The sequence below is a fragment of the Ranitomeya variabilis genome, chromosome 5 (genome assembly GCF_051348905.1).
Source record: "Ranitomeya variabilis isolate aRanVar5 chromosome 5, aRanVar5.hap1, whole genome shotgun sequence".
NCBI lineage: Eukaryota > Metazoa > Chordata > Amphibia > Anura > Dendrobatidae > Ranitomeya > Ranitomeya variabilis.
In genome coordinates this window covers 32,209,550-32,237,286 of record NC_135236.1, presented here as the reverse complement: position 1 = coordinate 32,237,286, position 27,737 = coordinate 32,209,550, and the positions used below count along the sequence as shown (strand labels likewise).

The window sequence follows — 27,737 nt, the reverse complement described above, 5'->3', positions numbered from 1 at the left end:
ATACACTACTACACCGTGATCTCTATATACACAGAGCCCAGGTCCGGTATATACACTATTACACCATGACCTGTATATATACACAGCCCAGGTCCGGCATATACACTATTACACCATGACCTGTATATACACAGCCCAGGTCCGGTATATACACTATTACACCGTGACCTGTATATACACAGAGCCCAGGTCCGGTATATACACTACTACACCGTGACCTGTATATACACAGCCCAGATCCGGTATATACACTATTACACCGTGACCTGTATATACACACAGCCCAGGTCCGGTATATACACTACTACACCATGACCTGTATATACACAGCCCAGGTCCGGTATATACACTATTACACCGTGACCTGTATATACACAGCCCAGGTCCGGCATATACACTATTACACCATGACCTGTATATACACAGCCCAGGTCCGGTATATACACTATTACACCGTGACCTGTATATACACACAGCCCAGGTCCGGTATATACACTACTACACCGTGACCTGTATATACACACAGCCCAGGTCCGGTATATACACTATTACACCGTGATCTCTATATACACAGAGCCCAGGTCCGGCATATGCACTATTACACCGTGACCTGTATATACACACAGCCCAGGTCCGGTATATACACTATTACACCGTGACCTGTATATACACAGAGCCCAGGTCCGGTATATACACTATTACACCGTGACCTGTATATACACAGCCCAGGTCCGGTATATACACTATTACACCATGACCTGTATATACGCACTATCCGTCACTAACGTTTAAAAAAAAATTAAAAAGTCTACATTCCCCTTAATTTTCCCGTATCATCCCCTCCGCCCACATACAATGTTTGGTCGGGGCTTCCCCAGTGCGTCATCGGGGTGTTTTTCGTAGACGAACCCTCGGTAAGTGTGAAGGGGTTTAATACTTAAAGCTGGGGAAGGAGACCGGACCATGGGATGAATGGGGACTGGCGGACAAGGGGTTAGGCGATCACATGACCGTACAACGACACAGAAGAGCGACATCTTGTGCGCGAGAGCGCGTGCTCAACACAACGGCGGGGGGGGGAAGAGCGAGACACCAACAGAAAGAGGCAGCTGGTGACAGCTAGACTGCACAGAAGAAACCGGTTAGGCATGTGAGAGACAGCCAGCCAGAAGGGTGAGAGATGCGGACAATGAGACTGCTAGACAAAGGAAGTGACGGACAATGTAAGCCAGGCTGAAATCAGGAAGGAGAGAGGAGGGGGGCACAAACTAAGTGAGCTGTAGGAAAAGCTGTGTCAAGAGACGGAAATATAACGAGCAAGTGCAAGAGACTGTCCGAGGGCTTCCGAGAAAGAGGAATTAATTAGACAGGTCAAAGCTGTGATACCCTAAGGCTATGTGCACAGGTTGTGGATTTTGATGCGTTTCCGCAGCGTTTTTCGCCGACTGACTGCATAACCCGAGAGTAGCACACTGTGAACACAAGCCAGGAACTCAGCTGTCACTCACCTTCAGGACAAAGAGACAGCTGCCACGGAAAGGTCTTCAAAAGCAGTTTAGTACCCGGCTCCTCACACTCCGCCTGGACAAGTTGTAAGTGACAGACAGCTACCGGTAAAGACAAGACGACCGACTTCAGAGCAGCACAGCCGTGGTTCCAGCACGGTCCCGCTCGCTCTCGACTGCGAGCTTGCTCATTATGAGTTTATCGTTTGTTCTCTCACGCTCTTCTTCCCCCACCAAGCTCCGCCTTCCCTCACCTCCGCCATCTCTCCCCGGAGTCAAGTTTAAAGGGACACTGATGATGTCACTACAACCCCGAGACACACACCCACCCGGGATTCCCTGACCACACACCACTCCCACTCCCGGCCCACTCTTCGTTTTTTTTTTTTTTTTTAAAGGTGGAACGGACTGTGCTTAAAAGATTTAAGGTAGAAAAGAGTCAACGACCGACAACAGTCAACTACGTAAACTTATTTCTGACAGCGCGAGCTACAAGAGCGCGCCAACTAGCCGGCAAAGAGTGGAAGATCTGTCGTTAGAGGGAAGCTCAAAACATTCCGATGGTCGGTCACGACCACGTTATTACAACACATACAAAACATTTTAGGAAATTAACTTCTTGTTGGACTTAAGGGGTTTGCCCAAATCTTGTGAGGAGACTGACAATAAAACAAAAATTAAGAAAAAAATTGGCATTCTTGGTCAACCGTGAGATTAAATAAGCGAGAAAAGTCTTAGGATCTGGAGAATTTTTGTTCGTGATCGACGAGTTTGATTAGACAAATCTTTACTCGTAGGACCATCTGTAGACACCTGAGGGTCAAGTCAAAAGCACTCGAAGGATTGATGTTGGATTGTAGGAAGAGGATCCAAAGGGGCGTTCAACGACCCGGGCACTAGTGTAGGCAGGTGTCTTGACGAATGACGATGACGTTGGGGGCTTAAGACGACGTTGGGGGCTTAAGACAGGGGTGGAGGGATGTCGCCTCCATAGATACAGTGAGACATGAGAAGACTACAATGTTAGGAGAGGGGGGAAGGAAGTGACATCAGAGAAACACAGAGGAAGGGACGAGAGGGGAGAGAGAGACAAAGGAGAACGAGGAAAAGAAAGAATGGAGAGAGGCGAAAGACAGATGTGGGAGGAGGGAGAGCGGCAGGAAGAAGTTTCTGACAGAAAAGCAAGCAGAAGACAGGGGGGCGAGAGGCATGAGGCGGGGAGACAAACGATGGGGTTGAATTTGGGGAGGAGGAGGAAACGCGACATAGTACTGGGGGGGTAGACAAAGAAAGGAAGAAGCAGGGGGATACGCAGAAAGAACAGAGACAGGCAAAAAAAGGGGGGGGGTTGTAGAAAGAAGAATAGGGGGCAGAAGTTTGGGAAGCGGGGGGCTCAGAGTAGTATTTCACGCACGTATTATGTCCATCTTGGGCTTATCTCCACATATCTATTTACGACACATGAGATCACTGTACACCGTCTGCACCGTGAGGCGAGACATTCTGTTCCCCTTTTTCCCCCACCACAGAGGGGGCGTAGGAGGGCGAAAGCGTCATCCAGTCGTAACGCAACGTCAGGACCCGAATGGATCACTATTCCTAAAAAAATAAAAAACTTGGCTGGAACAAAAATAGCTCCGATTATAAATAGTCCCAGAACAGTCTCTCTCGAAATAGTATCCGAGGGAAAGCTGTGACTAAGACGGGAACTTTTTTTTTTTTTTTGCCCCCCACGTGACTACTACATACAGCACTAGATTTTGAAGAGTCATAGATAGAAAGGTTATTAGAGGTTGTCCTAAAAAAGGGGTTTGACCCATACAGTTGACGAAGAGCTTTTCGGTTCAATTTGTTTTCCACTAAACCTGTAGAGCGTCCGTCTCTGCCGCAGAGCAGCAACCCCTTTTCCCATAACCACGGTAACTTTTTTTTTTCTCAGAAACCGATGGTACAAACACTTCTCCTTTACATTAAAACTTTCACAAGTCTCCGAGAAGTGTCGCAAATGCGTGTGACATAACGAGTACGTGACGAACTCGGGTGGAAGAACAAGTAAAAGTTATCGGAGTCACCCTTAATATACAGAGGACCAATCATAGATCTCAAATTATCTGCTTGAGGCTTTCGAGGGTCCTTAAAAAGTGACCTAAATTTCCAGGATGGACTCAAATAACTGAGGGGTAGAGAAGAGGTTTAATTGCGCCCTTTAGATCAATCTACGAATTAGAGAATTGCCTTTACCAAGAGCCTCTCCCTGTTATCCCCCTTTCGGCAATCTGAAAAAAGCTCATCCTGGTGATATTACAGTATAGTATACTATCGACATACAAGACTATGAGCAAAAGATACCCCGATTCCTTCACTATTTTATTCTAGTCGAAGGTTGTAAATCCTAACTGTCACCACTTGATCTAAGTCACAGAAGGCCCGCAATTTCCACCAAATGTGGAAGAATTCTTAGAATGGAGTGCCGGCTCATGTCAGTTTGTAGACCTGTGAGACCTCTTTACACATTCAGGCTCTGCCTTTTGGTAATTTATTTAGGCCTTGTGGGGTCTTATTTGTTACTCTTATGAAATATTAAGATGTTCGAATAGGTCATTGGTCTATCATGTACTCTATAATGGACACAACGGCACCTAAAAAAGGTCAGCACCTCCCAAGCAAGGTCTACAACAAACCTGAAAACCACCATTGTAGGACCAACATTGAACACCAACCCTCACACCGCTAATAGGGTCAATATACAGCCGTCGATTATACCCTCTCACTCCAACAACTAGAATGAACGACCAATCCATTTTTTTTTTGTTTAACAACAACATGGTGGAAATATAGAAAAGAATGGTTCATTTCTGAGTGGGTCTTCTGCACAGTTAGGAATGGAGAACCGTCTCCTTCCCTCTTGGAAAGTCTTCAGTCAGCACATGAAACGAAGTCTACTTAGATAGTCTGACATTTTACGACCACACATAAAGGGATGGTCTCAGAATTAGGGTAATTTACGTATCAGTATGGGTCTAGCTGCTTGGACCCCAGAAATCCTGAGAGTAGTACTCAGCAGGGCTGTGGAGTCGGGAGTCATAGCCCATTTTGGTGGAGTCAACAGCCCTGGAACTCAGGAATAGGCTCACCCTGAATGACATGAAGTTGCGCATGCTTAAAGGGGTATTTCCATCTCAACTATGCTATCCCAATATGTAGTAGGTGTAATAATAATAATATTAGCAAATACACCAATTAGAAATGTAGTATAGTTCTTCTGATTCGTTATGCCACTTACCCCATGTGCAGGGCACTGCTGTAGCTTAGGTATCCATAGTTATAATACTATGAATAATATGATACCTAAGCTACTGCAATGCTCTGCACGTGGGGTAAACGACATAGCTCATCAGAAGAGCTATAATACATTTCTAATTGGGGGTATTTGCTAATATTACTACACCTACTACATATTGGGATAGCATCGTTGAGATGGAAATAGGGATAGGATCTTGGTGATGGGAGTACCTGTTTAACCGCCACACCAATCATTGTCCATGGGACTGCTGGATAGCACTTGGCAATTTCCAGCAATCCCGTAGACCACGAAAGCAGAGGTTAAAATCTTAAAAGCTTCAGGCTGGCAAAGAAGACGCCTTAAAAAGGTATGTAGCACTAAATAGATTTGGGCTCCCCAGAAGCCACTTTGTCGGGCCCTTTAGTAGAGGCCAATGTATCTGACGGCTTATCACTACCAGGGCGGATTACAAATGATGTAACCTATGTGGCTCTGTTCCTGTAACGCAAGCCCAGAAAAATTTCCAGGATGCTGGAAGAGAGCCTGGAATCGTGCAGGTAAATGGGAATCTGCCAGATTGTGGAAAAGTACTGCAGTTAACACATTGGTAAGTCAGCGTAAAATCGTTGTGGGTATCTGAGATTATCTCACACCGATGTGTATTATTAGGCTCCATCAATGTGATGGACTTCCGGAAGCGGAGGTACAAGGAGCTGTTGAGTTCCCTTTGTAGACATGCATTGGCCAGCCGTCCATCATGTAGGGAACACTGAGATTACCTGGACCATCAGTGATATGTCCCCTACCGGTGACTACAGTCACAGCTAGGCCAAGCACAGCCAAGATAGGTCCACAGTTTGAGGACCTCAGCAAACAGCAGCTCATACCTCAGATTCTTATAGGCATGGCAAGGAGGAAGACATTTAGGAAAGTGTTGATTTGTTAGACCACAAAACATCAATTCAGAATGTATCCAAGGGAAAAGCCATGACCAAACCGCTCCCATAGCTCAGCTACTTGGATACCCAGGAGTGTGATTTATGGGTGGAGGGATAACCATTTTTGCTGCAGTTACATCTGAATTTCTGAGTGGGGTTCAGCTAAAGGGGAAAGGGTTCAGTCTAGGCCCAGGACAGCTCGGCGGCGATGGTTCAGTCTAGGTCCAGGACAGCTGGGTGGCGAGGGAGTAGGGTCCAGTCTAGGCCCAGGACAGCTCGGTGGCGAATGGGGAGGGTGCAGTCTAGGCACAGAACAGCTCTGTGGTGTGGGGAGTCCAGTCTAGGCCCAGGACAGCTTGGTAGAATGGGTGGAGGGGCCAGTCTAGGCCCAGGACAGCTTGGTAGAATGGGTGGTGGGGCCAGTCTAGGCCCAGGACAGCTTGGTAGAATGGGTGGAGGGGCCAGTCTAGGCCCAGGACAGCTCGGTGGCGAAGGGGGATGGTGCAGTCTAGGCCCAGGACAGTTCTGTGGCGAGGGGGGTCCAGTCTAGGCCCAGGACAGCTTGGTAGCGAGGGTGGAGGGGCCAGTCTAGGCCCAGGACAGCTCGTGGAGGGTGCAGTCTAGGCCCAGGACAGCTCTGTGGCGAGGGGGGGGGGGTCCAGTCTAGGCCCAGGACAGCTCTGTGGCGAGGGGGGGGTCCAGTCTAGGCCCAGGACAGCTTTGTAGCGAGGGGGGAGGGTACAGTCTAGGCCCAGGACAGCTCGGCGGTGAAGGGGGGAGGGTGCAGTCTAGGCCCAGGACAGCTGGGTAGTGATGAGCGAGTATACTCATTGCTCAGGTTTTCCCGAGCACGTTCGGGTGGTCTCCGAGTATTTGTGACTGCTCCAAGATTGTTTTCCCTCGAAGCAGCTGCATGATTTACGGCTACTAGACAGCTTGATTACATGTGGGGATTCCCTAGCAACCAGGCAACCCCCATATGTTTTCAACCAGGCAACTCCCACAACTTTTCAGCCTGGCTAGCAGCTGTAAATCATGCAGCTGCGTTAACAAAAACTAAATCTCCGAGCACTAACAAATACTCGGAGACCACCCAAGATTGCTCGGGAAAACCAGAGCAACGAGTATAGTCGCTCATCACTACAGCTGGGCGGCTTGGAGGGAGGGTCCAGACTAGGCCCAGGACAGCTCGGTGGCGAGGAGGAAGGGTCAAGTCTAGGCCCAAGGCAGGTGGGCGGCGAGGGGGGAGGTCTAGTCTAGGACATCTGGGCAGTGCGACGGAGTGTCCAGTCTAGGCCCAGGACAACTGGGTGGCGAGGGGGGGAGGGTCCAGTCGAGGCCCAGGACAGCAACGAGGAGAGTACAGTCTAGGCCCAGAACATCTGGGCGGCAAGGGGACAAGTCCAGTCCAGGCCTGCTGGGCAGCAAGGGAAAGGGTCCAGTCTAGGCCCAGTACAGATGGGTGGCAAGAGGGAGGGTTCAGTCTAGTCTCAGGATAAATTGGCAGGAAGGGGTAAGGTCCAGGATAGATGAGCAGGAAGGTGGAGGGTGCAGTCTAGGCAGGAAGGGGACGGGTCAAGTCTAGGTCCAGGATAGATGGGCAAATTGGGAAGGTCTAGGCTGGAATCTATAAAGATGAGTGGAGGGGAGACCTAATCTTTGATCCCTTACAGATGGTGGAGCCTGCTTTGGGATTTGTTTAGACGGAAAGCATGATTTGGGCTCTGTATGGCAGGGGTCTCGTACGGGGACCATAAACTTGAGGTTTTGGTCTAAGGTCTATTTCAATTTTTCACTTGAATACATTTTAAAAATCACATAAAACAGGATCCAACATGAATGCATCAAACTCACCGTGTCCTCGAAGGCGAAGGGCCAGATTTGATATCAAAGCAGAGCGTACGACATACCCTGCAGACAAAACAAACAGGATTAGTGGAGGCAAAGAAATCAGCGTAGTGAGTGTGTGTGAGATCAGAAGTCGTGATGGTCGCAGTGCGTGGGGGTCAGTGCTAAAATACAGAATTCAGCAATAACAATATACAAAATATAATATGACACAGGAATAAATCTTGCGGTTTCCAGCTGTCAGTGAATGCTGGGACTAGTAGTTCCACTACAATGGAAAGCCACAAGGGCCATGTCAATAAGATATCAGACAGTCAAAGCTTCAAGGACTTTCTCCTGCTAGAAATGAGACAAAAGCAGAACATTTTAACAGTTTCAACAAAGGGGACAAATTCGGCCACTAACGCTAAATAACTGGCTATTCTCATAAATCTAGGAAAACAAAACCCTGAAAACGACAACAGAATTTGTCCACTTTGTTGAAAAAAAAGAAAAAAAAAACAACTACAATTGTTCCCCCTGAAAAAAAAAGTTGTGCGTTAGTTTACATAAAGTTTGTTGAAGAGATCACAGTGTGAATCAGAAAACTAGGCCTCGTTACCCATAGCAACCAGAGTCCTAGTGGATTTTATAGGTTGCCGAGGTCACTATAGCCAACTTTGATGTGCAAAACTTTTTCAATAAACTTTATTTAGACAAAGTTTGTCCATCTGCAAGACAAAAATTTTACTCAAAGGGGATTTCTAAAGTTTCCCACATGCATTATAATGGTCTTCTTAAATGTTCACCTTCAAGGCCATGTTGGATCTTTCTGACTGTTAAGGTCCCTAGACACATTAGATGAAAGTCAGCAGAACCCAACGATTTGAGCGGGACCGGCAGACTGCCTGATGTGTATGGGGCCCTCCCGACAAACAGGTCAGGGGAGAGAAGGGAATCTGGAATTTCAATGGCGTCTTAGAGACATTCTCCTCTTGCCCAGTTGAAAATACATGAAAGGTCGGCCTAACTGAGCGTTCATGTGTATATGGAGGTCAGGTAGATAGTCTTTAATATGTATATACTGCCAGGTTTTCTTAAGTCTCCCCATATACAACAATTTTGAGATCGGCGAGGTTCAGCCGAGTCTACGGGCGCCAAGAACAATTATTGGGGGAGTTAAGGATCTTGCAGATCTGATTTCAGTCTTTCGATCCTTTTGGACTACCGGACAAAAGCACTGGCCTGGCGGGCATTGTGTTTGGGAAAATAGAACCATTGTTTGTCCAACAGTCATCTTAGGTATATGGTGGTCTTTATGCTTCACCAATAACCAAAACAGTCCAACATGTTCTTGGGGGTTTGACTAAAAGAAAAAGTTGCCATGGAATTGCAGATTATTATTCATTTTAATAGCCCCCCTCGAAAAACAAAAACAAAAATGGCATCAGGTCCTTCCTCTACAGGCGGTAAAACCTACTTGCTATTATAAAGATGCCCACCAGAGCAATAATGCCAGCCCCTACCGTTTACCCCATTGCCACCCCCTACAATACAAATACACCTTTTTGAATTCTGTAGACCTTACCTACTGTGTCAATCAACGGAGCCCTTTTTAGCCCAAAAACAAAATTAGCGTTACTTTAGCCCACTGAATGCTTTTTTCTCGCTCGATTAAGCTGCCTAAGATCGCGGCCTGGAGGTAGAGCAGGGGCAAGTGCATGGAGGAGTAATGAAGAGTTCTCAGCTCAGTTGAGGGTGATGAGTGCTGCCAAGTCCCAGGATAAGACCTGCAGATGATCGGGTCTTTTCCTCAGGGCTGGGTTGAGGTGCTGTACATGGCACTGGTTGCCCCTTTTCCACAAAAGGAACCTGTTGAGCAATACTAAATTAAAAAAGGAACAGCACCAAAAGGAAATAAATTTTAAAAAAATCTTCCCTTTTTTCACTTTTTTATGGAATTTGAAATAGTTGTAGAAACTGTGCTACAGCTGTACATAGCCAAGCGTCTGTCACACTAGTGTAATGCTGGTGCATTTCTTACACCTGTATTATGCCTGCATGTCACAGCGCCCGAATTAGCAATACAAGTACCTATTATACTGGGTCAAAAAGGTTGTTCATGTCTTGTGGCCAAAATAATGGCGTAAAACCGCGTCCTTGGTATGAAGCCGGCCTTATAAAATTCTGCACAATGCCTGTATATCACTACTGTATTGAACTTTCACCTAAAAATAAAATACAGAAATTCTAGACCCTCCATTCATGTAAAGGATCCGTTTTAAATACTAAAAATTTAATAGAATGAATCCATCAAGAGACACTGCAAAAAAAATATTTAATAATAATAATAAATAATTAAATTCTGCCATCTGATAATTTTTTTTAATTAATTTTTCTTAATAATCCAGCTACTTTAATGCCAGATTAAAGGAATTCTAGCATACACAAGTAAAAAAAATGAAATTTGCACAAATGTTTTTGTACGTCACCTCCTGCCCAGCCGGAAGTAATGGATTTTAACAACAAGGTTGCACCCCATTACCGTTCAACGCTAGATCGCCCCTTAGAAGTAGACGGATACAGAGCCGTATAACTGGATAATGTTTTTTAAAAATCCCATAGTGCGCAGCACATTTCACAAATGCAATTAAAAGATGGACTTGTGGAGATCACGCCGGACGGGCCGCCCCTGGACACCTGCGGTACCAATACGGCCACGCTTCCTTTTTTTGGTAGCCGTCCAAAAGTAGAAGCAGCTGGTAAACTGGCGGGGTGGTGGGAGTGCGACTGACTATAAGAACACAAGACACCTGTGGGTGTCATCTGTCTAGCATGGGACGCGGGCCCAGCGTTCACATGTGACAGGTTGGCTTAGGAACACCCGTGGCATAAATCCTAGATGGAAATCTTCACGGTGATTGTTAAAAATATTGTAAGATTGTATTTCCCTCTTTTGTTAGGATTTAATATTGCAAGTTGCAAAACTGAAAATCCTAGCGTACCCACGTGATGCTTACTACAAAAGCAAAAAGGGTTGTAGGGGTGCCCAAGAGGCGCACCAACCCCAAAAGTGGGGGACAGGCAGGCGCTCCAACTCCAAAAGCAGAAGGGGGGCAGCAGGCAAAAGGGGGTGAATGGGGGGGGGGGGGGGGGCTTGAATAGGCGCTCCAACCCCAAAAGTGGGGGATAGGTAGATATTCCAACTCCAAAAGCAGAGGGGGGGGGGGCAGAAGGCAAAAGGGGGAGAAGGGGGGGCTTGAATAGGGGCACCAACCCCAAAAGCAGGAGGACTTGGCGGCCAAAAGGCATGCCAACCCCAAAAGTGGGGGATAGGTAGATATTCCACCTCCAAACGCAGAGGTGGGGGGGCAGAAGGCAAAAGGGGGTGAAGGGGGGGGCTTGAATAGGGGCACCAACCCCAAAAGCAGGAGGGGTGGATAGGAGCAGATGGCACGCCAACCCCAAAAGCAGGAGGGGTGGATAGGAGCAGATGGCACGCCAACCCCAAAAGCAGGAGGATTGGGCGGCCAAAAGGCACGCCAACCCCAAAAGCAGGAGGATTGGGCGGCCAAAAGGCACGCCAACCCCAAAAGCAGGAGGATTGGGCGGCCAAAAGGCACGCCAACCCCAAAAGCAGGAGGACTGGGCGGCCAAAAGGCACGCCAACCCCAAAAGCAGGAGGATTGGGCGGCCAAAAGGCACGCCAACCCCAAAAGCAGGAGGACTGGGCGGCCAAAAGGCACGCCAACCCCAAAAGTGGGGGATAGGCAGACATTCCAACTCCAAAGGCAGAGGGAGGGGGGCAGAAGGCAAAAGGGAGTGAGGGGGGGGCTTGAATAGGGGCACCAACCCCAAAAGCATGAGGGGTGGATGGGAGTAGATGGCACCTGAAAAGCAGGAGGATTGGGTGGCTAAAAGGCACGCCAACCCCAAAAGCAGGAGGATTGGCAAGCACCAAAACCACAGGGGAAAAGGCAGGTTAGTTGCGCTGACCTCAGAAGTGGGGAGGCTGGCAGGCGCTCCACGCTGGGGAAAGTGTCTCCATTCATGCAGCACAGCAGACACTGCAACATGATGCACGGGGGTGTGAGGGGGAGAGAGGGTTCATAAATTATCTACCACACAACCCCCAAAATAAAAAAAAACACACATAAACCCGCCCCCCACCACATTACCACACATAAACCCGCCCCCCACCACATCACCACACAATCCCGCCCCCCACCACATCACCACACATAATCCCACCACATCACCACACATAATCCCACCACATCACCACACATAATCCCGCCCCCCACCACACATAATCCCGCCCCCCACCACATTACCACACATAATCCCGCCCCCACCACACATAATCCCGCCCCCACCACACATAATCCCGCCCCCACCACACATAATCCCGCCCCCACCACACATAATCCCGCCCCCACCACACATAATCCCGCCCCCACCACACATAATCCCGCCCCCACCACACATAATCCCGCCCCCACCACACATAATCCCGCCCCCACCACACATAATCCCGCCCCCACCACACATAATCCCGCCCCCCACCACATTACCACACATAATCCCGTCCCCCACCACATCACCACACATAATCCCACCACATCACCACACATAATCCCACCACATCACCACACATAATCCCGCCCCCCACCACATTACCACACATAATCCCGCCCCCCACCACACATAATCCCGCCCCCCACCACATTACCACACATAATCCCGCCCCCACCACACAATCCCGCCCCCACCACACATAATCCCGCCCCCACCACACATAATCCCGCCCCCACCACACATAATCCCGCCCCCCCCACACATAATCCCGCCCCCCACCACATTACCACACATAATCCCGCCCCCCACCACATTACCACACATAATCCCCCCCACCACATTACCACACTATTGTTATTAACTTCATTTTAAGTTAATTTACCACCTGTGTAAGCGCTATTGAATGTTGTCATTATTTACTTTAGTTTAATCACCAGCAGCATTAATTAGATAGCAGTGAGCATGCCGAGCGTTAGCTGGCTGGAAACAGCTAGTATAATATAATATATATATATATATATATGTGCCCCATATCAACCAATCAGATTCCAGCTCTTACACTATTGAGGCAAACTGTAAGATGAAGCCTACATCCTGATTGGTTGCCATAGACTACCTTTTAATTTGTATTGAATGGAAGTTACCATTTTTTCCTGCTTGACCTAGAGGCAAGGAGCCATTTTGTGGACGTCCCATTATGGTCAACAGGGGGGGTGCAAAAATCAAAACACGATGATGTTACTCATTTGAGCCAATCAGGTTACAGCTCATCTGTTGCCAAGCCTGGCAGGAAGATAAAGCCTGCGATCTGATTCGCTGTGGTGGCCAAGCTCCGCCCCTTCTCCTTTGAGTTGTGTTTTTTTGTCATTTACCTCACATTTGGTCAGCCTCCATTACAGAGGAGTCGTCACAGCAGCCCTGCACCACGGGAGCCATATTTTATCACAGCCGCCATCTGTACTGCGCTCATTAGAAAACCGCCATCAAAATTTCTGAGGTAATAATGCTTCCGCCATGTTGTGATTTTAGGTTGTATGAGCCTGTATGACTGAGGCTGTGCACACGTTGCGGTTTTTTTCGCTATAAAAACGCATAAAAAAACGCATACATATGCATCCTATTATTTAGAATGCATTCTGCAATTTTATGTGCACATGATGCGTTTTTTTCCGTGAAAAAAACGCATCATGGTAAAAAACGCAGCATGTTCATTGATTTTGCTTTTTTTTTTTTTTTAGTGTTTTTCCTGCTATATAATGCATTGGGAAAGCTCCGGAAAAAAAAAAAACACAAAAAAACACATGCGGTTTTCTTGCAGAAATGTCCGGTTTTCAACGCATCCGCTGCCCATTCTGAAGTCCGGGGAGGAGGGGGCGGAGTTTCGGCCGCACATGCGCGGTAGAAAATGGCGGACGCGACGGACGAAAAAACTTTCTCTTGAACGTTTTTTCGTGACGACCGTCCGCCAAAACACGATGCATCCGTTGCACGACGGACGCGACATGTGGCGATCCGTCGCTAATACAAGTCTATGGGCAAAAAACGCATCCTGCGGGCACATTTGCAGGATCCGTTTTTTGCCCAAAACGACGCATTGCAACGGATTGCTAAAAACGCAAGTGTCAAAGTAGCCTAAGGTGGTCCGCTGCCAGCACAGACAGCTGGTGGGTGCGGGTACCCCCAGTAATATATGCAGAGGGGGCATATCCGGTGGTCCGCTGCCAGCACAGACAGCTGGTGGGTGCGGGTACCCCCAGTAATATATGGAGAGGGGGCATATCCGGTGGTCCACTGCCAGCACAGACTGGAGGGTGCGGGTACCCCCAGTAATATATGGAGAGGGGGTATATCCGGTGGTCCACCGCCAGCACAGACTGGAGGGTGCGGGTACCCCCAGTAATATATGGAGAGGGGGCATATCCGGTGGTCCGCTGCCAGCACAGACAGCTGATGGGTGCGGGTACCCCCAGTAATATATGGAGAGGGGGCATATCCGGTGGTCCGCTGCCAGCACAGACAGCTGTTGGGTGCGGGTACCCCCAGTAATATATGGAGAGGGGGGCATATCCGGTGGTCCACTGCCAGCACAGACTGGAGGGTGTGGGTACCCCCAGTAATATATGGAGAGGGGGGCATATCCGGTGGTCCACTGCCAGCACAGACTGGAGGGTGCGGGTACCCCCAGTAATATATGGAGAGGGGGGCATATCCGGTGGTCGGCTGCCAGCACAGACAGCTGGTGGGTGCGGGTACCCCCAGTAATATATGGAGAGGGGGGCATATCCGGTGGTCCGCCGCCAGCACAGACTGGAGGGTGCGGGTACCCCCAGTAATATATGGAGAGGGGGGGCATATCCGGTGGTCGGCTGCCAGCACAGACAGCTGATGGGTGCGGGTACCCCCAGTAATATATGGAGAGGGGGCATATCCGGTGGTCCGCTGCCAGCACAGACAGCTGGTGGGTGCGGGTACCCTCAGTAATATATGGAGAGGGGGGCATATCCGGTGGTCCGCCGCCAGCACAGACAGCTGGTGGGTGCGGGTACCCCCAGTAATATATGGAGAGGGGGGCATATCCGGTGGTCCGCCGCCAGCACAGACAGCTGATGGGTGCGGGTACCTTCAGTAATATATGGAGAGGGGGGCATATCCGGTGGTCCGCTGCCAGCACAGACAGCTGGTGGGTGCGGGTACCCCCAGTAATATATGGAGAGGGGGGCATATCCGGTGGTCCGCTGCCAGCACAGACAGCTGGTGGGTGCGGGTACCCCCAGTAATATATGGAGAGGGGGGCATATCCGGTGGTCCGCCGCCAGCACAGACAGCTGATGGGTGCGGGTACCCCCAGTAATATATGGAGAGGGGGCATATCCGGTGGTCCGCCGCCAGCACAGACAGCTGATGGGTGCGGATACCCCCAGTAATATATGGAGAGGGGGGCATATCCGGTGGTCCACCGCCAGCACAGACAGCTGATGGGTGCGGGTACCCCCAGTAATATATGGAGAGGGGGCATATCCAGTGGTCCGCCGCCAGCACAGACAGCTGATGGGTGCGGATACCCCCAGTAATATATGGATAAGGTGGGGGATTCTCAAGTTTGGAATTCATCACTGTATCCACGATATAGGAGATAATTTCTCGATCGGTGGGGGGCTGAAAGCCAAGATACCCGATACCCACTCATCCCGCCAACCAGGGCACTGTGTGAATGTGGCTGATGGTGTGGGACCACCGGAGACCACTCATCTGTGGTGGTCACATTAAGAGTGAACGGTCGGCCACAGCTCCAGTCACACGCGGGTTTCGTAGCAGATTCTGGTGTGGAAATAGAAGATGTCAGTACACAGAAGGTAGCTGTGCAATAAAGACCCCAAAATAAATATAGAAAATAAGAGCAGGACCCCGACTGGAGCACAGAGGCCACGAGGAAGGCCGGGCCTGGTGCTGCGCCCGCGGTGGGACCAGGACTTGTGGCGGAACGAACGGCTATTTTTATTGGGTGGGGGGAGATTATAGACTTTTTTTTGACACTTTGTGTAACTTTTCGTGACAAGTCTGAAATTCTTTATAAACCCGTCGTCAATACACTTGTTGGTATTTAACGAAACGCTCCAATATGTTCAGGGCACAACCTTTGTAAATGTGCGCGCAGTGGAGGAGAATTAAAATACCAATTGCCATTTTTCTGGGTTTTCTGCGCCACTCCTGCTCTCTGACTGGTGTCACTGATATTCGCCGGACCACACTGGTGCTTGTGGCTGAGCCGAGAGTCACTCAATCCATTGTGATCCGGCAATTCAGAATTCCTGGACCGGAGCAGAACTGCGCTGGATCCCGGGGAAGCCGGCGATCATAAGACCCCAAACCTCTCCTAATAGGACCAGTGGCAGGAAAGGCGCCTTCTTCTGGACGCCGGCCCAGGGCACCATCGGGGACTTTAGATGTAGACGGAGTGTAATCCCACCAGGTCTGCTCCTGAGGCAAAACAACAGCGACTACAATTCATGAAGAATAAAGACACAGCTGTAACCAACACTAATCCGCCGGCCGCTGTACCGCCACACACCCGTGATGCAACACCCCGCAACCTGCCCACCGCCATGATGTAACGCCATCCCAGGGGCACAAGACAGCTGTGAGGGGAGGTGTATCATTAGCGCGTCTCCAGGGACAACAGACATGTTCTGTTATAACGGCAAACGTGGTGGTGGATCACCTGGCGGAGAGGGGGGGGGCTCATAGCTCCTCCCATCACCCTGCAAGGGGGGGGAACTCATAGCTCCTCCCATCACCCTGCAAGGGGGGGAATCATAGCTCTTCCCATCACCCTGCAAGGGGGGGAACTAATAGCTCCTCCCATCACCCTGCAAGGGGGCTCATAGCTCCTTCCATCACCCTGCAAGGTGGGGCTCATAGCTCCTCCCATCACCCTGCAAGGGGGCTCATAGCTCCTCCTATCTGTATCACCCTGCAGGGGGAGGAGACTCCCAGCCCCTCCTATCTGTATCACCTTGCAGGGGGAGGAGACTCATAGCCCCTCCTATCTGTATCACCTTGCAGGGGGAGGAGACTCATAGCCCCTCCTATCTGTATCACCCTGCAGGGGGAGGAGACTCCCAGCCCCTCCTATCTGTATCACCTTGCAGGGGGAGGAGACTCATAGCCCCTCCTATCTGTATCACCCTGCAGGGGGAGGAGACTCCCAGCCCCTCCTATCTGTATCACCTTGCAGGGGGAGGAGACTCATAGCCCCTCCTATCTGTATCACCCTGCAGGGGGAGGAGACTCCCAGCCCCTCCTATCTGTATCACCCTGCAGGGGGAGGAGACTCCCAGCCCCTCCTATCCATCACCCTGCTGGCGGTGAGACCCCATCGCAGCTCCGGGTATTATCCGCCGTTCTCCTGCGCCAGACACAAACCAGCGAGTTAAATCTGCACAAGATACAATGGTGACAGCCGCGTGCCATTTAAAGGGCCAGAGGCAGCGGCTGGATGGTGGCCAGCATGTATGAATGATTTATGAACAGCTGATAGGAGAGGAGGAGGGGAGAGGAGGAGGAGCGGAGGGGGAGGAGGCGAGGGCTCCGTGTCAGCTCGGGTAAGGGCGAGGAGACAAAGAAAGCCACTCAGGGAGTGAGGAGAAAGAGTCGCTGCGGTCTGTAGGCAGAAGCTGCAGATGTTCCCATTACACACTGCTCCACACCGACACTCCCCCATCTGCTGCCTCGCCCCAGCCGCCCGTCCTCACCCCGACCATGGATTATCCCCATCCGACAACCCCTCTGTGCCGCCTCATTCACCGCCAGGCTGCAACTAATGGATGATGACATCACTGATGGATCATGTATTACTGAGGCTGCAGGTCAGCGCCACAATGTACAGAGCGGAGGAGGAGGCGTGTAGGATCCATTACACCTGTGCACCAGCACTACACCACCCCTATATACCGTACATCCTACACCCTCCCCGTATACAGGCATTAGGCTCCTATATACTACACCCTCCCCGTATACAGGCATTAGGCTCCTATATACACTACACCCTCCCCGTATACAGGCATTAGGCTCCTATATACACTACACCCTCCCCGTATACAGGCATTAGGCTCCTATATACACTACACCCTCCCCGTATACAGGCATTAGGCTCCTATATACACTACACCCTCCCCGTATACAGGCATTAGGCTCCTATATACACTACACCCTCCCCGTATACAGGCATTAGGCTCCTATATACTACACCCTCCCCGTATACAGGCATTAGGCTCCTATATACTACACCCTCCCCGTATACAGGCATTAGGCTCCTATATACACTACATCCTCCCCGTATACAGGCATTAGGCTCCTATATACTACACCCTCCCCGTATACAGGCATTAGGCTCCTATATACTGTACATCCTCCCCGTATACAGGCATTAGGCTCCTATATACACTACATCCTCCCCGTATACAGGCATTAGGCTCCTATATACACTACATCCTCCCCGTATACAGGCATTAGGCTCCTATATACACACTACACCCTCCCCGTATACAGGCATTAGGCTCCTATATACTGTACATCCTCCCCGTATACAGGCATTAGGCTCCTATATACACTACACCCTCCCCGTATACAGGCATTAGGCTCCTATATACTGTACATCCTCCCCGTATACAGGCATTAGGCTCCTATATACACTACACCCTCCCCGTATACAGGCATTAGGCTCCTATATACTGTACATCCTCCCCGTATACAGGCATTAGGCTCCTATATACACTACATCCTCCCCGTATACAGGCATTAGGCTCCTATATACACTACATCCTCCCCGTATACAGGCATTAGGCTCCTATATACACTACACCCTCCCCGTATACAGGCATTAGGCTCCTATATACTGTACATCCTCCCCGTATACAGGCATTAGGCTCCTATATACACTACACCCTCCCCGTATACAGGCATTAGGCTCCTATATACACTACATCCTCCCCGTATACAGGCATTAGGCTCCTATATACACTACATTACCCCCGTATACAGGCATTAGGCTCCTATATACACTACACCCTCCCCGTATACAGGCATTAGGCTCCTATATACACACACTACACCACCCCTATATACACTACACCCTCCCCGTATACAGGCATTAGGCTCCTATATACACTACGCCCTCCCGTATACAGGCATTAGGCTCCTATATACACTACATTACCCCCGTATACAGGCATTAGGCTCCTATATACACTACATTACCCCCGTATACAGGCATTAGGCTCCTATATACACTACATTATCCCCGTATACAGGCATTAGGCTCCTATATACACTACATTACCCCCGTATACAGGCATTAGGCTCCTATACACTACACCCTCCCCGTATACAGGCATTAGGCTCCTATATACAGGCATTGGGCTCCTATATACACACTACATCGTCCCCGTATACAGGCATTAGGCTCCTCTATACCGTACATCCTCCCCGTATACAGGCATTAGGCTCCTCTATACCGTACATCCTCCCCGTATACAGGCATTAGGCTCCTATATACTACACCCTCCCCGTATACAGGCATTAGGCTCCTATATACACTACGCCCTCCCGTATACAGGCATTAGGCTCCTATATACCGTACATCCTCCCCGTATACAGGCATTAGGCTCCTATATACTACACCCTCCCCGTATACAGGCATTAGGCTCCTATATACACTACGCCCTCCCGTATACAGGCATTAGGCTCCTATATACCGTACATCCTCCCTGTATACAGGCATTAGGCTCCTATATACTACACCCTCCCCGTATACAGGCATTAGGCTCCTATACACTACATCCTCCCCGTATACAGGCATTAGGCTCCTATACACTACATCCTCCCCGTATACAGGCATTAGGCTCCTATACACTACATCCTCCCCGTATACAGGCATTAGGCTCCTATACACTACACCCTCCCCGTATACAGGCATTAGGCTCCTATATACACACACTACACCACCCCTATATACACTACACCCTCCCCGTATACAGGCATTAGGCTCCTATATACACTACGCCCTCCCGTATACAGGCATTAGGCTCCTATATACACTACATTACCCCCGTATACAGGCATTAGGCTCCTATATACACTACATTACCCCCGTATACAGGCATTAGGCTCCTATATACACTACATTATCCCCGTATACAGGCATTAGGCTCCTATATACACTACATTACCCCCGTATACAGGCATTAGGCTCCTATACACTACACCCTCCCCGTATACAGGCATTAGGCTCCTATATACAGGCATTGGGCTCCTATATACACACTACATCGTCCCCGTATACAGGCATTAGGCTCCTCTATACCGTACATCCTCCCCGTATACAGGCATTAGGCTCCTCTATACCGTACATCCTCCCCGTATACAGGCATTAGGCTCCTATATACTACACCCTCCCCGTATACAGGCATTAGGCTCCTATATACACTACGCCCTCCCGTATACAGGCATTAGGCTCCTATATACCGTACATCCTCCCTGTATACAGGCATTAGGCTCCTATATACTACACCCTCCCCGTATACAGGCATTAGGCTCCTATACACTACATCCTCCCCGTATACAGGCATTAGGCTCCTATACACTACATCCTCCCCGTATACAGGCATTAGGCTCCTATACACTACATCCTCCCCGTATACAGGCATTAGGCTCCTATATACTACACCCTCCCCGTATACAGGCATTAGGCTCCTATACACTACACCCTCCCCGTATACAGGCATTAGGCTCCTATATACACACACTACACCACCCCTATATACACTACACCCTCCCCGTATACAGGCATTAGGCTCCTATATACACTACGCCCTCCCGTATACAGGCATTAGGCTCCTATATACACTACATTACCCCCGTATACAGGCATTAGGCTCCTATATACACTACATTACCCCCGTATACAGGCATTAGGCTCCTATATACACTACATTATCCCCGTATACAGGCATTAGGCTCCTATATACACTACATTACCCCCGTATACAGGCATTAGGCTCCTATACACTACACCCTCCCCGTATACAGGCATTAGGCTCCTATATACAGGCATTGGGCTCCTATATACACACCGTCCCCGTATACAGGCATTAGGCTCCTCTATACCATACATCCTCCCCGTATACAGGCATTAGGCTCCTCTATACCGTACATCCTCCCCGTATACAGGCATTAGGCTCCTATATACACTACATCCTCCCCATATACAGGCATTAGGCTCCTATATACACTACACCCTCCCCGTATACAGGCATTAGGCTCCTATACACTACATCCTCCCCGTATACAGGCATTAGGCTCCTATATACTACACCCTCCCCGTATACAGGCATTAGGCTCCTATATACCGTACATCCTCCCCGTATACAGGCATTAGGCTCCTATACACTACATCCTCCCCATATACAGGCATTAGGCTCCTATATACACTACACCCTCCCCGTATACAGGCATTAGGCTCCTATATACTACATCCTCCCCGTATATAGGCATTAGGCTCCTATATACACTACACCCTCCCCATATACAGGCATTAGGCTCCTATACACTACATCACCCCCGTATACAGGCATTAGGCTCCTATAAACACTACACCCTCCCAGTATACAGGCATTAGGCTCCAGATATACTGTATTACCCCCTGTATACAATTGTAAACAAGCAGAAGAAAATAAAACTGGATTTGGAAGTTAAAAAAAAACACAGACAAACAGGAAAAGAAGCACGTGAAGCTCCACAGGAAGAAGGGCCCAAAGGAAGCCAAGAGAGGAAGAGTGTGGGAACTGGGAAAGAACAGAAAGTATATGGAAGGAAGCTAGATGTGCAGAAGGCCAACAGGGAAAAGTAGAAAGAGTAAGGGATGAAAGACAGGAAGGAAACACAAAGCTAGATAATATTTATAGCCAGAAAGGGCAGGAAACAAGAAGACAAGCAATGGAGGCAGCAAGAAAAGATCCATAAACTCAATAGGGAAATAGCTTAAAATTAACAGAATGAAGTGTGAAGAGGAGGCCAAGAGACAAGAAATACAAGAGCAGAGGAAACCAGAAGGACAGGAGGGGGGAAAAGAAAAAGTTAAAAAGTGCAGAATAGACAAGAAAAACAATAGAATTAAAATGGAGCACAGGAGGAGGATGTAAAGTAACAGAATGAGAAACGGGACAAACAGAAAAGAGTGCGGAATAGGCCCTAAAGAAGAAGGGGAAAAGTCAGGAGGAGGCCAGAAGAGCGAAAAAATGCAACAAGAACACAAGAGCCACAGAACGAGAAGAGCAAAAGAAAGATGAAAGAAGAGGCCAGAAGAGTGGAGGCAACAAGAGCTACAGAGATAGGAAAACATCCAATGGAGGCCACTAAAGAGTGTAGAAAAAGTCAGATGAGGGAAGAATGAGGAGCGACAGAACGAAAAGGAATGTAGGGGAAACAACAGCAACAGTATGAAGAAAACAGGAGGCTAGGATAGGCAGCAAAATTAGGTTACTGAGTGTGGAGTAAGCCAGAAGAGTGACAATGAAGATGGTAAGAAGACCAGACGGGCAACAGAACCAACAAAGGCAAAGGAAGCGAGAAGAGCTAATGAATAAGAGGAAAAGTGGCATAAGAAAGAACAAATGGAGAACCCAAAGAAGAGAGAATATAGATCAAGATGCCAAAAAGAGCAACAGAATGAAGCTGACAGGAGGCCGGAAAACAAGGAGCACAGGAAGCGGAGCGTGCATATCATGGGAAACCCAATGAGGAGGACGGAGGGCTCCATTAGCCGAATACAGCCTAGATGTGCTCTGGAGGAGTGTCGCATGAATCGATATCTGTGAGTCTGGAGACGTTTTCCCTTTATCTCTGGCCAATATAAGAAACACTGAGAAGCCTGGAAAGTAAGGGGCAGAGGAAGGTGAAGGTCAGGAGGAAAAGGAGAATGCAGGAAGTGGGAAGGAGCAGGTGTTGGGACTTCGGAATGAGAGGATGAACAACAAGAATTCAGGCGAAAATATGGAAAATAGTCAAGTAACCGGCAAATCAGGAGCGAACCCCAATTTCCAGAAGGGTATATAGGTAGAAGTCCGATAGTGAAATTCGTGACCTCTACAACTGGTGACAAATGTGGCGAGCCAGCCGGGAAGATTCCGCTCAGTTATCGGCCCAAATGCCACAGTTTTACGCCTATTGTCCAGGTTTCAGAGCCCAATTGAGCTTCCATATACCACGGCGCAGCGGACAGTTGGCAAAGAATGAGCCGCCGACCGGCCAGACGGTTTTCTCCATGTCTCATTATAACCCATTAAAGACTGATTTTCAATAACTTTATTTGGCATGGAGACCAGTAACGCACGCCGATTAGGTGACCCTGTAACCGGAAATAGTCATCCCAAACAGCTCCACCAATGGCTGCTGGAGTTTTACTAATTATTGCATTGTATTTTTGCCCTGCCTCCTACTAAATATTTTAACCCTTTCGATTCTAAAATTACGGACGAGAAACGGGTCATCGACCCTGTAAAAACGCTCCAAACCTGAGGAAAGAAATAAAGTGACCCGGAATCACAGGTTTCTCCAAGAGACAATTGGACGTTAGTAGGAAAAATACCTCAATCTGATTAACGCTTTAATCCTTTAATACCGCAGCGCTCCTTCCACTTTACATACAAACTGCCACCCATCCCCAGAAATAACCCGCACCCATACAGCTCACCCCGCACATTAACCCTTCACAACACCCCGCAACGCGCCAGAACCCGCTCATCCCGAATGTTACCCCTCTATCATACTCCGTGCACCTGTCACACTTCAGAAATACTCTGTACTACCTGCACTATGCATGTTAACCCTTCATGGTGCCCGCAAATACCATGACCCTGCATTAACCCTACACCAAACACTCCATGCACCAGTCAGCCCTTTATAGTCCCCATTTGGTAACAAACTGCAAATCAACCCCTTCTGTAAAAGTCTATTAACCCTCTGTGTGATGTTACCTGCCAAGCAGATCATTAACCCTTTAGGACACAGTAATCTTTGTCTGCTACATTGTGTGTAAGGACCAATTTACCAGACTGTAATAGTAACACTGCATAGTGTCACAGCCATTGACTACCCTTTACACTGCATATTAACCCTTCATAGTACAACAGCGCTCCCACACCTGTGAAGATGCACATTAACCCTTCACAGTAGCACAATCTCCACATGTCACAAGGCTTATTAACATTGCCCATCACACCTGTCCCACTGGATATTGGTGCTCTAACCCCACTGGCAAGCACTAGTCCTGTGCCAAGGACTATTAACCCTTCAAAGACCTAGCACAGAGCCAGAGCTGGGATATACACTGCAACAGCTCTAATTGACTCCTATTCTCTCTGTATATATCATACACACATTAAGTGTTCACGTAAAACATACCATACACATACACGCTCGCCACCGACCGAAGACAATATTGGTAGACGTTGGCACCCGGCTCTTTAAAGAGTCACCAGAAGCAACTGCACAGTGCAAAAGTCACTGGACCTGTCAGACAGCATATTAACCCCTGCACAGCACTGGCCCTTATACAGAGGCGTGCCATCCACAGGTGAGTGATCCACAGGGCAGTGACACTAATAAATGCCTCCTGTTATCAGTGACTCCTGGTACTACAATCACTGCACTCCTATACCTCAGCTGGAAGCACACAGGCTGCCCATATGGCAATGGCTGCACAGTCACACACCGTGCCCCTGTGTGCCCTGGCCATGGCAATCTGCTCTGCAATCACTACTCTCCCCCAATCTTCATACACCCTGTACCCCACCACTCACTGACCGCAGACCCTCGGACACGGTGGTCACAGCAGGTCAGCCTGTCCACCTTAGTTGGGTGCAGTGGTCAGTGTGATTTCTTGTTAAGTCACCTTGCCCCTTACACCTATCCAGTCCCTGACAATGCAACTAGTGATTATACTTTGCCGCCCCCCCCTTACACTGCACCAAGGCACTGCAAGTATCAGTCACTGTACAGTGCATCTAAAGCCCTGCATGCTCCTGATCCTCTACAATGTCCCCTCCCCACATTGCATGCATGTCATCCTATCCCTGCAGATTGCACCAAGCCAATGAAGATCACCCTGCCCCAGGTCACTGCATGCTGCAAGAGATGATACATGCAACCCCGTACTCATGTAATAGGCACTGTACCCAGGCACTGCACGTCATCTACATGGCACCCAGGCACTGCACGTCATCTACACTGCACCCAAGCACTGCACGTCATCTACACTGCACCCAAGCACTGCACGTCATCTACACTGCACCCAAGCACTGCATGTCATCTACACTGCACCCAAGCACTGCATGTCATCTGCACGGCACCCAGGCACTGCATGCCATTACACTGCACCCTGGCACTGCATGTCATCTACACTGCACCCAAGCACTGCACGTCATCTACACTGCACCCAAGCACTGCATGTCATCTACACTGCACCCAAACACTGCATGCCATTACACTGCACCCTGGCACTGCATGTCATCTACACGGCACCCAGACACTGCATGCCCCTCTGCCCCTGGACACTGCACCGCAGGTCCCTCTACACTGCATGCCCTCCTGCAGTACAATCACTGCATGTCCTCCTGCCCCCCCGCACTGCACTTCCCCCTCCCCGTGCCGCTCTGCTGCTCGCACTGCCCTGTGTGCAGCCGATCAGTATGTGTACCCCGCACGCCGGGCGCTGTGATCACTACTACAAGACATTAACCCTTTCAGTCCTCCAGAGTTACAGGCATCCAGCATTAAAAACAGCTTAACCCCCCGCACAACGGACTCCAGCCCGGCTCCCCACCAGATCGCCACATTAACCCTGTGTGTGGGGCAGACACAGCGGCTGAACGGCGGCGGCGCTCTGCACACTGCTGGTCCCTTTAAACCCCGGCATTTAAATCCCGGCTGTGTGTGAAGTTGCAGCCGGCGCCGGTCTCTGCGCCCCGCACATGCCCACAGCTGGGGCTCAGCCTCTTACCTTCATGTGTCCTTTTCTAGTGATCACCCCTCATCTCTCCTTCCGTCCAGACACGGCACAATAATCCCCCAAAGTCCGGCGGAGAGTGACGTCCCCTCCCGGAGCGGCTGCGGTCACCGGTACCGTACAGTGGAGCTGAGAGCCTATACCGGGGTACAGTGCCCGTGCCCGGCTGTCTATCTGCCCCTCTCTCTCTTCTTTCACTCTGTCTCTTTCTCTCTCTCTTTTTTCCAGTCTGTATTCAAACAAAGAAAGCTCCCCTCCCCCAGCCTGTGTCTCCACTCCTCCTCCCCCTCCGGAACACCAGCCTCGCTCTCACCGCCCCATCCCTCCTCTCCTATCACAGCCCCCTCCAGCCTGTCCTCCCTGACATCCTGTGCCTGGACTTCCTGCCCGGCTCCAGGGACACCAGCCCCGCCCTCAGCCGGGTCACCAGAGGGAGCTGCGAGGCTACACAGGGTGATACAGACTGAAGGAGACACGAGTCTCCTCCCCCTGCAGGGTGATACACACTGAGGGAGCCGCGAGTCTCCTCCCCCTGCAGGGTGATACAGACTGAAGGAGCCGTGAGTCTCCTCCCCCTGCAGGGTGATACAGACTGAGGGAGCCACGAGTCTCCTCCCCCTGCAGGGTGATACAGACTGAAGGAGCCGTGAGTCTCCTCCCCCTGCAGGGTGATACAGACTGAGGGAGCCACGAGTCTCCTCCCCCTGCAGGGTGATACAGACTGAAGGAACGAGTCTCCTCCCCATGCAGGGTGATATAGACTGAAGGAGCCGTGAGACTCCTCCCCCTGCAGAGTGATACAGACTGAAGGAACTACGAGTCTCCTCCCCCTGCAGGGTGACACAGACTGAAGGAACTACGAGTCTCCTCCCCCTGCAGGGTGACACAGACTGAAGGAACGAGTCTCCTCCCCCTGCAGGGTGATACAGACTGAAGGAACGAGTCTCCTCCCCCTGCAGGGTGATACAGACTGAAGGAACGAGTCTCCTCCCCCTGCAGGGTGATATAGACTGAAGGAGCCGTGAGACTCCTCCCCCTGCAGGGTGATACGGGTAGCAGCCATATTCTCTTGCAGGGTGACACAGTGACCCAGTCCTGTGAAGCTGTTCTGTAGCCATGTGACAACCTGTCTGATGTGTAACACACCCGTGTTTGGAGGGTGTAACCCGTGGGAGGCCACACCTTCAGGATCAACACAGACATGATTACTGCAGAGCAGGCAGGGACAATGGAGGGGCAGCAGCAGGTAGGGGGCGCCAGCAGGGCAGGGGAGAGCAGGTAGGGGGCAGCAGCAGGCAGGGTAGGGGGCAGCAGCAGGCAGGGTAGGGGGCAGCAGCAGGCAGGGGGCAGCAGCAGGCAGGGGCTGTGCTCGCCCTCTGTCAGGCGGTAGATCCCCCAGTCTACATCCAGGCATATACTGGGGCCCGCGCACAGCCCTGTACAGGTTCTGGCTCCCGGCCCAGTCCCCTCTCTCCTGCTTATTACATAACATCTGGAATGTGTCCTCACCTCACCCCTCATACCGCACCTCCCTCCCTCCCCAGCCCTGACCTCCCCTCCTGAGCAGCCAGAGGTGTGAGGGAAGGGGGAGACTGAGGTGTGCGAGGAGGAGGCTGGGGAGTACAGATGTGAGGACGGAGGGGGCCATACAACCGCTCTGCGCGTATAGTAAATGTTGTTCTACAAGGAATAAGCGGAGATTTGCTGGAATTATCGGGACAGCTGGCGCACGCTCTCGCACTAAGCGTATACACTCCGTACACACGGATACACAAAGGGACGACCACCAGGAGCCAGAGAATGGAGGACATGTTCACCCACGCCGTTCTCCATGGTGGAATTTTGCGTCAGTCGCTACATGGTAGTGTTGCGTCCAGATACGGTGTGTCAGGACATGGGAAGGTAAAGCTGCCGCAATACAGCAATGACAAAGTGGACGCGATGAAGAAACAATGTGGATTTGCTACGGCTTTTCCCCTTTGGAAGAATCCACAATGAATTTCGCAAGTATTTTGTGATCTGTTCACACGGTTTTTCAACAAGGA

At 50.1% G+C, this 27,737-nt stretch overlaps 1 protein-coding gene across 8 annotated transcripts in view; it reads right to left on the bottom strand.

Moving 5' to 3' along the window:
- KDM6B (lysine demethylase 6B) overlaps positions 1-27,737 on the bottom strand; it is a 110,320-nt gene that overhangs the window by 26,051 nt on the left and 56,532 nt on the right. For 3 of the 8 annotated variants that reach the window (XM_077261644.1, XM_077261652.1, XM_077261646.1), the window contains one exon: positions 7,581-9,425. The gene's annotated coding sequence lies outside the window, so the exon portion shown is untranslated. Of the gene's footprint in view, positions 1-1,508; positions 1,584-7,580; positions 9,426-25,686; positions 25,954-27,737 lie in introns of those variants that run through there. The other 5 variants (XM_077261647.1, XM_077261645.1, XM_077261650.1 and 2 more) reach the window with 5 other exon arrangements.